The sequence below is a fragment of the Myodes glareolus genome, chromosome X (assembly GCF_982192425.1).
Source record: "Myodes glareolus chromosome X, mMyoGla1.1, whole genome shotgun sequence".
Classification (NCBI taxonomy): Eukaryota; Metazoa; Chordata; class Mammalia; order Rodentia; family Cricetidae; genus Myodes; species Myodes glareolus.
The window spans coordinates 57656627-57667632 of record NC_142053.1 but is presented as its reverse complement, the minus strand read 5'-3'; the positions used below and the strand labels follow the sequence as shown (position 1 = coordinate 57667632).

At 40.5% G+C, this 11006-nt stretch overlaps 1 pseudogene; it reads right to left on the bottom strand.

The window, feature by feature from the left end:
- Positions 1–7985: 7985 nt before the first annotated feature.
- Positions 7986–9128, bottom strand: LOC148117343 (glyceraldehyde-3-phosphate dehydrogenase pseudogene; annotated as a pseudogene).
- Between the last annotated feature and the right edge of the window lie 1878 nt (positions 9129–11006).

Below are 11006 nucleotides of genomic sequence, written 5' to 3'. Positions count from 1 at the left end.
TAAACTGAAAGAAAAAACCATATGATCATCTCACTAGATGCTGAAAAAGCATTTGACAAAATTCAACACCCATCTATGATAAAGGTGTTGGAGAGATTGGGGATACAAGGATCATAACTAAATATAATAAAAGCAATATACAGCAAGCCGACAGCTAACATCAAACTGAACGGAGAGAAACTCAAAGCCTTTCCACTAAAATCAGGAATGCGACAAGGCTGTCCACTCTCTCCATACCTCTTCAATATAGTGCTTGAAGTTCTAGCAATAGCAATAAGACAACATAAGGAGATCAAGGGGATTCGTATTGGAAAGGAAGAAGTTAAACTCTCGTTATTTGCAGACGATATGATAGTGTACATAAGTGACCCCAAAAACTCTACCAAAGAGCTCTTACAGCTGATAAACACCTTTAGTAACGTGGCAGGATACAAGATCAACTCCAAAAAATCAGTGGCCCTCCTATACACAAAGGATAAAGAAGCAGAGAGGGAAATCAGAGAAACATCACCTTTCATGATAGCCACAAATAGCATAAAATATCTTGGGGTTACTCTAACCAAGGAAGTGAAAGACCTATTTGACAAGAACTTTAAGTCTTTGAAGAAAGAAATTGAAGAGGATACCAGAAAATGGAAAGATCTCCCCTGCTCTTGGATTGGGAGAATCAACATAGTAAAAATGGCAATTCTACCAAAAGCAATCTATAGATTCAATGCAATCCCCATCAAAATCCCATCAAACTTCTTCACAGACCTTGAGAGAACAATAATCAAGTTTATATGGCAAAACAAAAAACCCAGGATAGCCAAAATAATCTTATACAATAAAAGAACTTCTGGAGGCATTACCATCCCTGACTTCAAACTCTATTACAGAGTTACAGTACTGAAAACAGCTTGGTATTGGCATAAGAACAGAGAAGTCGACCTATGGAATCAAATAGAAGACCCAGATATTAACCCACAAACCTATGAACACCTAATTTTCGACAAGGGAGCTAAAGGTATACAATGGAAGAAGGAAAGCATCTTTAACAAATGGTGCTGGCATAACTGGATCTCAACCTGTAAAAGAATGAAAGTAGATCCATATCTATCACCATGCACAAAAATCAAGTCCAAATGGATTAAAGACATCAACATTAATCCGTCCACTTTGAACCTGATAGAAGAGAAAGTGGGAAGTAGTCTACAAGACATAGGCACAGGAGGCCTCTTCCTAAGTAGGACCCCAGTAGCACAGACAATAAGAGAAACAATGAATAAATGGGATCTACTGAAACTGAGAAGCTTCTGTAAAGCAAAGGACACTGTCAGTAAGACAAAAAGGCTGCCTTCTGACTGGGAGAAGATCTTCACAAACCCCTCATCAGACAAAGGTCTGATCTCCAAAATATACAAAAACTCAAGAAACTAGACACTAAATCTCTAATTAACCCAATTAAAAAATGGGGTATTGAACTGAACGAGAATTCACAACAGATGAACTTTGAATGGCCAGAAGACACTTAAGGTCATGCTCACCTCCTTAGTGATCAGGGAAATCCAAATCAAAACCACTTTGAGATACCATCTTACACCTGTCAGAATAGCTAAAGTCAAAAACACCAACGATAGCCTATGCAGGAGAGGATGTGGGGTGAGGGGAACACTCATCCATTGTTGGTGGGAATACAAACTTGTGCAGCCACTGTGGAAATCAGTGTGGCGGTTTCTCAGGAAACTGGGAGTCAACCTCCCTCAGGACCCAGCAATCCCACTCTTGGGAATATACCCTAGAGATTCCCTAACATACTACAAAAGCATTTGTTCTACTATTTTCATATCAGCACTATTTGTAATAGCCAGAACCTGGAAACAGCCTAGGTGCCCCTCAATAGAAGAATGGTTAAAAAAGGTGTGGAACATATACACATTAGAGTTTTACTCAGCGGTTAAAAACAATGACATCTTGAATTTTGCATGCAAATGTATGGAAATAGAAAACGCTTTACTGAGTGAGGTAAGCCAGACCCAAAAAGAGGAACACGGTATGTATTCACTCATTAGTGGATTCTAACCATAGTTAAAGGTCTTTGAGCCTATTATTCGTGATCCTAGAGAAGCTAAATAAGAAGATGAACCTGAGGAAGATTATTTAGCTGTTCGCCAGGAGGTAGGAAATAGACAAGAATCCCAGGTAACCTCGGGTGCATGGGGGGGGGTGGGAGGGTTGTTGGAAGGGGAGAACGTTAGAGAGAAGGGAGTAGGGGAGGAATGGGGAAAGCTAGGTGGCCTGGGATGGGGGGAGGGAGGAAGGATGAATATGGGATCAGGGAAGAATATATTTCAACTAAGGGAGTCATTTTAGGGTTTACAGGAGACTTGATTATATATGGGATCACAGGTCCAAGGAGACATCCCCAGATTGTTCTCTGGACAGAGGAGAGGGTGCCTGAACCGGCCTTGGCCCATAACCATACTGATGAATATTTTGCTTATCACCATAGATCCTTCATCTGGCGAAGGACGGCGATACAGATGGAGACCCACATTGGAGCACCGGACTGAGCCCCCCAAGGTCCAAATGAGGAGCAGAAGGAAAGAGAACGTGAGCAAGGAAGGCAAGATCAGAGGGAACCTTCATCCGACGATGGATGGCAATACAGACGGAGACCCACATTGGAGCACCGGACTGAGCCCCCCAAGGTCCAAATGAGGAGCAGAAGGAGGAAGAACATGAAAAAGGAAATCATGACTGCGAGGAATGCTATCACCCACTGATACAAGGGGACGGATCTAATGAGAGTTTACCAAGGCCAGTTGGATTGGGACTGAATGAGGACGTGATCTAAATATAACCAGATTCTCGGAATTTGGCCGGATTCTCTGAATGTGTCTGGCCCGAAGTCTTTCTGAAAAGCCATTGACTATGACACTGGGACTTGTTTCCTCTGCATATACTGGATTTTGGGGATCCAGTCTGTTTGGATACTCATCTTCCTGGACCTGGACGGAGGGGGGAGGAACTTGAACTTCCCACAGGGCAGGAAACCCTGACTGCCCTAAGGGATGAAGAGGGAGGAGGAGAGGGAGTGGGGGGAGTGGGAGGGTGTTGGGAAGAGGGGCAGAAATGGAAACTTTTATAATTTAATAAAATTACTTTCAAAAAAAAGAAATAAAAAAAAAAGAAATTGCTCAATATCCTTAACCATCAGAGAAATGAAATCAAAATGACTCTGAGACACCATCTTATAACACTCAGAATGATAACACCAATGATAGCTTATGCTGGATAAGATTTTGGGGCAAGGGGAATATTCTTCATTGCTGGTATGAGTGTAAACATATACAGCAACCTAGGAAATCAGTGTGGTGGTTTCTCAGAAAATTGATAATCTACCAAGGACTCTGTAATACTCTTTTGGGAATATACCTTTCAAATGTTCATTGCAGAGGGTCATTTGAGGCCTCTGGTTTCTGCTACACTGTTGATAATGGTAATTATGTCAAACAGATATAGAAAATAAATGAAATAATTCATTATAAGTTAACTTCAAAGATTCTGCAAGAAAATGAAATAAATATTTGTATTCTGCATCACAGTAAAATTAAACGTTCATATGAATGAAGATATACTTAATTAATAAATAAATTATTGAAGAAATAAGTACATAATGAGAAGAAGCAAATCTACACTGAAGAATTTCAAATGGTTTGTGTAGCTACTCCACCCTTAAGGACTAAAATATGACTTAGCCACAGTAACTGACTTACACAATATGCTATGAAAGATAACAGAAAACCAGGTAACCTTGGCAAAGTTTGAAGACATCAGGTGGTGAACTTGGCATCACTAGTGATAGTACACTATAACTGCTAGGGCTTTGTTTATTCTTTGTGTCTTTAACATCATGCATCGCCATCCAATTCATTTCACCATTCATTTGTACCCACCTTTGAAACCTTCCCCCTAAAACTAAAATAAAATTTAAGAGAAGAAAGAAAAACAAAGAAGGGGAAATCAGTCTTGTCATGAAAATTGTAGTGTGACACAGCAAGTCACACAGTAAACCCTTTTATCCATTTTGATGATGTGTCCTCACTGAATTTCCTCTTGGTTATCTTGGTGTGGCCTTGTGTTGTAGAAATCCTTCTGCTTTGGGTCTGCAGGACCAGTCCTTTCACCTTCACGTGCTCCAGGAGATCACAGATTGGGTGGAGGTTTGGGCTGGCCAAAACTTAAACCTAGTTATGGGCCTGGATAGTTGCAGGGTTGGTCCACCCTCCTGATCAGCCTTTTCCTCACCACAAAGGTGAGCTTTCCAGCATTATCCTTGCAAGTTCACCCTTTGCAAGTAATAAGCGAGAGGCTGGGCAAGTTCTGTTTTTGTGTCCTCAGGGTAGGCTTTCCTATACCTACACCTTCAGGGTCATTTATACTCTGTTGCCCAGGTGTGGTGTAGGTGCCACTCTCCATGTCTCCGAAGTTGATGTAGGGACAAGGCCAACTCTTCAGGCCTCAGGTGTTGGGTAGGGGGAAAAGCATCTCTCCCATGCCCATGCTACCACAGGAAAGATGAGGAATGGGGACAGCTCTCCCATGCTCACAACTATGGGTCTAGTTCACCCACACCTTCCTCAATGGGGTTGGCTCTATTGTGTTGCACAGGTGAGATGCTAGGTTTGCTCTTCCAAGTGTTGCTGCTAGTGGGAGACTGGGAAGCTCTCCTGCCTTTATGGCCACCACTTCCACACACACTCCATCACATGACAAATGAGTAATGGACACAGCTCTCCCATGTACACAATTTGGAGGTTGACTCACCCATATATCCAGCAATAAGATTGGTTCTATTGTGCTGACCAGGTGAGGCACAAGGCCTGCTCTCCCAAGTGTTTATGTTGGCTACTTTTATGCCAACTTGACATAAGTTAAGATCATTAGAGAGAAGGAAGACTCAATTTAGAAAATGCCTCCATAAAATTGGGTTTCAGGCATGCCTATAGGGCACTTTCCTAACTAAGGGTTGATGGGAGACAGTCCATCCCACTGTGAATGAGGCCATCCCTGGACTGGTGGTCCTGGGTTCTATAAGAAAGCAGGCTGGGCAAGTCATGAGAAGAAAGCCAGTAAGCAACACTCCTCCATGGGCTCTGCATTGGCTATTATCTCTAGGCTACTTCCGTGTTTAAATTTCTCCATGGTTTTCCTCAATTGACTGTGATATATAAGAAAAATAAACCTTTTCCTCCCATGTGCTTTGATTGTGGTGTTTCATCACAGCAGTAAAAATCCTAAATAAGACAGACACATTTCTAACATCATGACCGTGGTACTTCCTAACAAAACGTGTATTACCAGTTTAATTAGTTTTTAATTTTTAATTTTTTATACATATTATTTATGTGGAGGTATAGATAAGGGGTCATTGTGCATGTGTGTGTGAGTCCTCACAGAGGCCAGAATAGGGCTTCAGAGGCCCTGAAGATAGAGCTTTAGGTGGTTGTAAGAAACATGACATGGGTGCTGGGAATCAAATATTGATTCTCTAGAGAAAAGCAAATGTTCTTAACCATTGAGAAACCTCCAATATGACAATTTTGAAAATTTGAGAACATTGATTTATTGTGAATATATCTCAAAGAGTAGCATGCCAGTAATCTGCAAACACTGAGAAACTTACTGTTTATCACTCAAAGTGACAATTATAAAATGTATCATTTCTAGTGAATAAATATACTTTGTTCTAAAATTAAAAAAAAGATAATTACGTGATATTAACAGAAAAATGCATGCAATAGTTGACTATTATGTTAAGGGTAATGATCCATATTCAGAAAGGCAATAATACATAAGTAAATAAATAAAAAATTGAACAAATAAATAATTGTCAGAAACAAGTGAAGTAAGTTCTAATGGATCAAGATGCTACAAAATATGTGATTAGTACATGTCAAAAGTCAGTCATCCAAATTAAAAAATATCTCAGACTTTGTCACAGCCAAGAGGAGATAAAGGGGATGTGAGAACTAAATGAAATGTAATGTTCTAAAAGAGATCCTTGAACAGAAAAAGATTATTAGTTGAGAACTAAGGAATCCTGAGCTTAGGGTGGATTTTAGTTAACAAAAATGATCAATATCAATTCATCAATGATTATCATTGCACTGTAAGATGCAAAAAACCTAGGAAATCACAAGTGTGAGGCATATGATATCTTTGTCATGATTCTAAGACTATCTCCAACAGCTTATTAAAAATTATTCTTAGGACTTGAATATGGAAACTTGGAAACTTTAGGTAAGAGTAATAGCAAAATTTAGTAACTCAAAATGACACCAAACAAGTGAATAAATGCATTTTATCCTGGGTTACCATGGCATTGGAAAGTTGAGACTACATGTCTTCGGACAGGCAGTATCAATCACAGATGTTCATAAAGGTGTCAATATTTCCCCAACTCACTAACAACTATTGGCAGGTGCTGAAATAATCTGGCAGCTGCCAACACCAGAAGGTGCCATCTCCCATGAGTAAAAGTAATGAGGCCCTTATTCCCTAACAAATAAAACTAGATCATCCTCATTAAATGACTTGGTAATTCACTTTACTATGGGAGCAGTACATAATACCACATGTAAAGTGATTGTTTTTTTTTTTCTTCTTTTCTTGGTCTGGAACCTCAGTAAATAATGCAAAGCTTCCTGTACCAGGAGCAAGAGTAGGCATTTTGTTATAGCATTATTTTTATCAGAATTCTCTTGTTTTATACAGTGTTCCTTGGAAGATTTCTGTCAGGTTTGTGTGGCGAAAAGGCTAATGAATCTGATTCTGCCTGATGAATACTATCTAAAGAGGTTGTAATGTAGGAATAAAAACTCAAGGCCAAGGAAAGATCTGTGAAAACTTTACAAGTCAACATTAATTTGTCTACCCTTTTAACTAAAAGCCAATAATGATTGGGGGAAGATTCAGGCTGATAATATTTGATGTTATTGAAATTGTGCAGGTTCACTGTTCATGAAACAGTCTCAAACAGTGGCTTTTCTACTTAGGATGGATTGATACCTTAGTGAATCCAACATAATTTGAAAATACAGTGAAACAGAAATATATTTATTATTCCTAACACACACATCTTAGTGTAGCCAGAGTTAAATGCATGCACAAGACTTGCTTATGCTATAGTTGGGGAAGTAATCTAACAGAAAGATGACTTTATGGGGAAGTGTTGAATATTTCATGTTATTTGTGGGACACAGTACACTAAAATTGATCAGTTGTTTCTAGGAGTGATTGCTTAGCTAACTTGGAGCTGTAACTGACTGCTGTGGCCCAGCATATTGCAGGAATATCATATGGCTAGCACAAGGAAAGATCAAAACCTCAGATTCAGTTTCTACCAAATACAGTCACTTTTTTTTAACATCATAGAGTTGAAAAATTAAGTGACCTGTAATTGTGTGAAGATGGTGACTTTCAGTGTAATACATTGTCCTCCACAATGCCCTGGATTTTTTTTCTTACTTGTATTTAGAGATTATGTATAGGTCTCTGCACACTTGTTACTAAATATTATTCTATGTTGAAAGTCAATGTGTGGCCTTGTCTTTCTACATATATTTCAAAAGAATAAATTCTCAACATATCTTCTTTAAAAAATTCAGCACTATTCATAAATAATCTAACAAGGCATTTTATTATGCTTGTGTTTTTGTGAGATAGGGTCTCTTTCTAAAACCTAGGCTGTCCTTTATCATGTGAAACTCCTCCTGTCTCACTTCCCTGAATCTGGGACTATAAGCAGGAGCCACTGTGACTGGCTTCCAGATTTTTTAAAAAAGAATTAAACAATTATTTGAAAAATTTATACTGTAAGCAAATATTGACTATTTTTTTAGAGGGGATGCAGTGAACTTTATTGATGGTATTCAAGAGAGTAGGGCTCCCTAAGCCCCTCCTGCTATCTGGGGGTCTGGGATGGAAACGGTGAGGGAGAGCTCAGTGTCAAGGGTTGAGTTAGGACAGGGACTGCTCAGCAGCCGAGGGCTTCTCTCTTGCTGTGTCCTTGCTGGGGTGGGTGGTCCAGGACGGGCTTCTTACTCCTTGGAGGCCATGTAGGCCATGAGGTCCACCACTCTGTTGCTGTAGCCGAACTCATTGTCGTACCAGGAAATGAGCTTTACAAAGTTGTCATTGAGAGCAATGCCAGCCCCAGCATCAAAGGTGGAAGAGTGGGAGTCACTGTTAAAGTCGCAGGAGACAACCTGGTCCTCAGTGTAGCCCAGGATGCCCTTTAGTGGCCCCTCGGATGCCTGCTTCACCACCTTCTTGATGTCGTCATACTTGGCAGCTTTCTCCAGGCGGCATGTCAGATCCACGACGGACACATTGGGGGTAGGAACACGGAAGGCCATGCCCGTGAGCTTCCCGTTCAGCTCTGGGATGACTTTGCCCACAGCCTTGGCAGCGCCAGTGGATGCAGGGATGATGTTCTGGGCAGCACCACGGCCGTCTCGCCACAGCTTCCCAGAGGGGCCGTCCACGGTCTTCTGGGTGACTGTGATGGCATGGACTGTGGTCATGAGTCCTTCCATGATGCCAAAGTTGTCATGGATGACCTTGGCCAAGGGGGCTAAGCAGTTGGTGGTGCAGGAAGCATTGCTGACAATCTTGAGGGAATTGTCATACTTGTCATGGTTCACACCCATCACAAACATGGGGGCATCCGCAGAAGGGGCGGAGATGATGACCCTTTTGGCCCCACCCTTCAAGTGGGCCCCAGCCTTCTCCATGGTGGTGAAGACACCGGTCGATTCCACAACATACTCGGCACCGGCATCACCCCATTTGATGTTGGCGGGATCTCGCTCCTGGAAGATGGTGATGGCCTTCCCGTTGATGACAAGCTTCCCATTCTCAGCCTTAACTGTGCCTTTGAACTTGCCATGGGTGGAGTCATACTGGAACATGTAGACCATGTAGTTGAGGTCGATGAAGGGGTCATTGATGGCACTTTGCCAGAAGTGAGGGCAGCCCTGGTAACCAGGCGTCCAATACGGCCAAATCCGTTCACTCCGACCTTCACCATCGTGTCTCTGGAACAAGGCTGGCACTGCGCAAAAAGAAGCGGCTGTCTCTAGAACAGGGAGGAGCAGAGCGCAAATATTGACTATTATCAGTCATATTTTATTCATATTTCTATTCTGAAGAACCATGGAAATATACAATGATAATAAGGGCAAAGCAAGTTTTCAGCTTCCATTTCACCAAATGGAAATTTGACTATTGTCACTACTTGCTTCAGTAGCAATGACTATGATTAATTCTTCACATAAATTTTTAAATATAATACAATAAAGATAGCTAAATTACTTGAAACAAAGTTTTGCACTTAACTAGGAACCATTTATTCTGTGTTTTAAATAAAATCTTTGTCAACTGAACCAAAGAAAATGGTTTGCAATATTATAATTTTAAGCATTTACTTTGATCGTGTTCATGACCATACTACACTGTCTTATATCTCTCTCCCTACAATGACTCCTCTGTCTAATTTCATGTCTCTTAAAGAATATGAACATATAGATTTCGTATAAGAGAGAAAATGGAGTTATTATTTCTCTGAGCCTGGCTTATTTCACTTTACTTGAGGTGGCCTACAGTCAAGCAGAGAAATCTCAGCTTTATGGCACGATTGAGCATCTTTTGGACATATACCCAAAAATGGTATTGCTGGATTTTGAGGAAGGTTGCTTCCTAATTTTCTGAGAAATCACCACACTGACATTCAAAGGGGCTGTACCAGCTTGCACTCCCACCAGCAACGCAGAAGTGTTCCCTTTTCCCCACAACCTCTCCAGCATAAGTTGTCATCAGTGTTTCTGATCTTGGCCATTCTTACAGGTGTAAGATGGAATCTCAGAGTTGTTTTGATTTGCATTTCTCTGATGACTAAGGATTTTGAACATTTACTTAAGTGTCTTTCAACCATTTTTAGATTCCTCTGTTGAGAGTTCTCTATTTAGATCTGTACACCATTTTTTAATTTGGATTATGCGATCTTTTGGTGTTCAATTTCTTGAGTTCTTTGTATATTTCGGAGATCAGACCACTGTCTGATGTGGGGTTAGTGAAGATCTTTTCCCATTCTATAGGCTGTCATTTTGTCTTGGGCTCAACTATTTTCATAGCAGCATTGTTTTCATAGCCAGAACCTGGAAACAACCTAAATGCCTATTGACTAAAGAATAGATAAGGAAAATATGGTAATTTATACAATGGAGTACTGCACAGCAGAAAAAAAAATAACTACATCTTGAATTTTGCAGAAAAATGGATGGAGCTAGAAAACATTATTTTGAGTGGTAACCCAGACACAGAAAAACAATTATCGCATGTACTCACTCATAGGTGGCTTTTAAACATAAAGCAAACAAAAACAGCCTACAAACCACAATCCTAGAGAAGTTAGACAACAATGAAGACATTAAGGGAGACTTACATAGATCTAATCTACAGGGGAAGTAGAAAAATATAAGATCCCCTGAGTAAATTGAAAGCATGTGGTCCTTGGGTGAGGGTTGAAGGGGGGAGGGGAGAGGTATGGAGGGGAGCAGAGAAAAATGTAGAACTCAATAAAAATTAATAAAAAAAGAAATCTCAGCTTTATGCTTCAGATGCTGATAGCATTGATTGTTAGAGAATGGGGTTTTGCTATGTTAAAACATCCCAAAAAGTTTTTAGCTGTTAGTCACTGGACTTCCCTTTTCTGCTAGTCACGGGAGGCTTGCTTGACTTGAAGGTGAGCAAAGCATGTCTATTTAGGAAGCTAAAGATGACCCAAGGAAGATTGTCATTAGTCTCTGGACCTGAAACATTCCAACTTCTCCACACACCAAAGTTGTATTCAGTAAATCAGCCTCTAAAGGCAGAGCTTCTTTCCAGTGCTTGTTCACATGTGTGCATATTTGAATGGATACAATTTATCTAGGTAAAGGCAGTTGGAAGCTCTCTGAGTG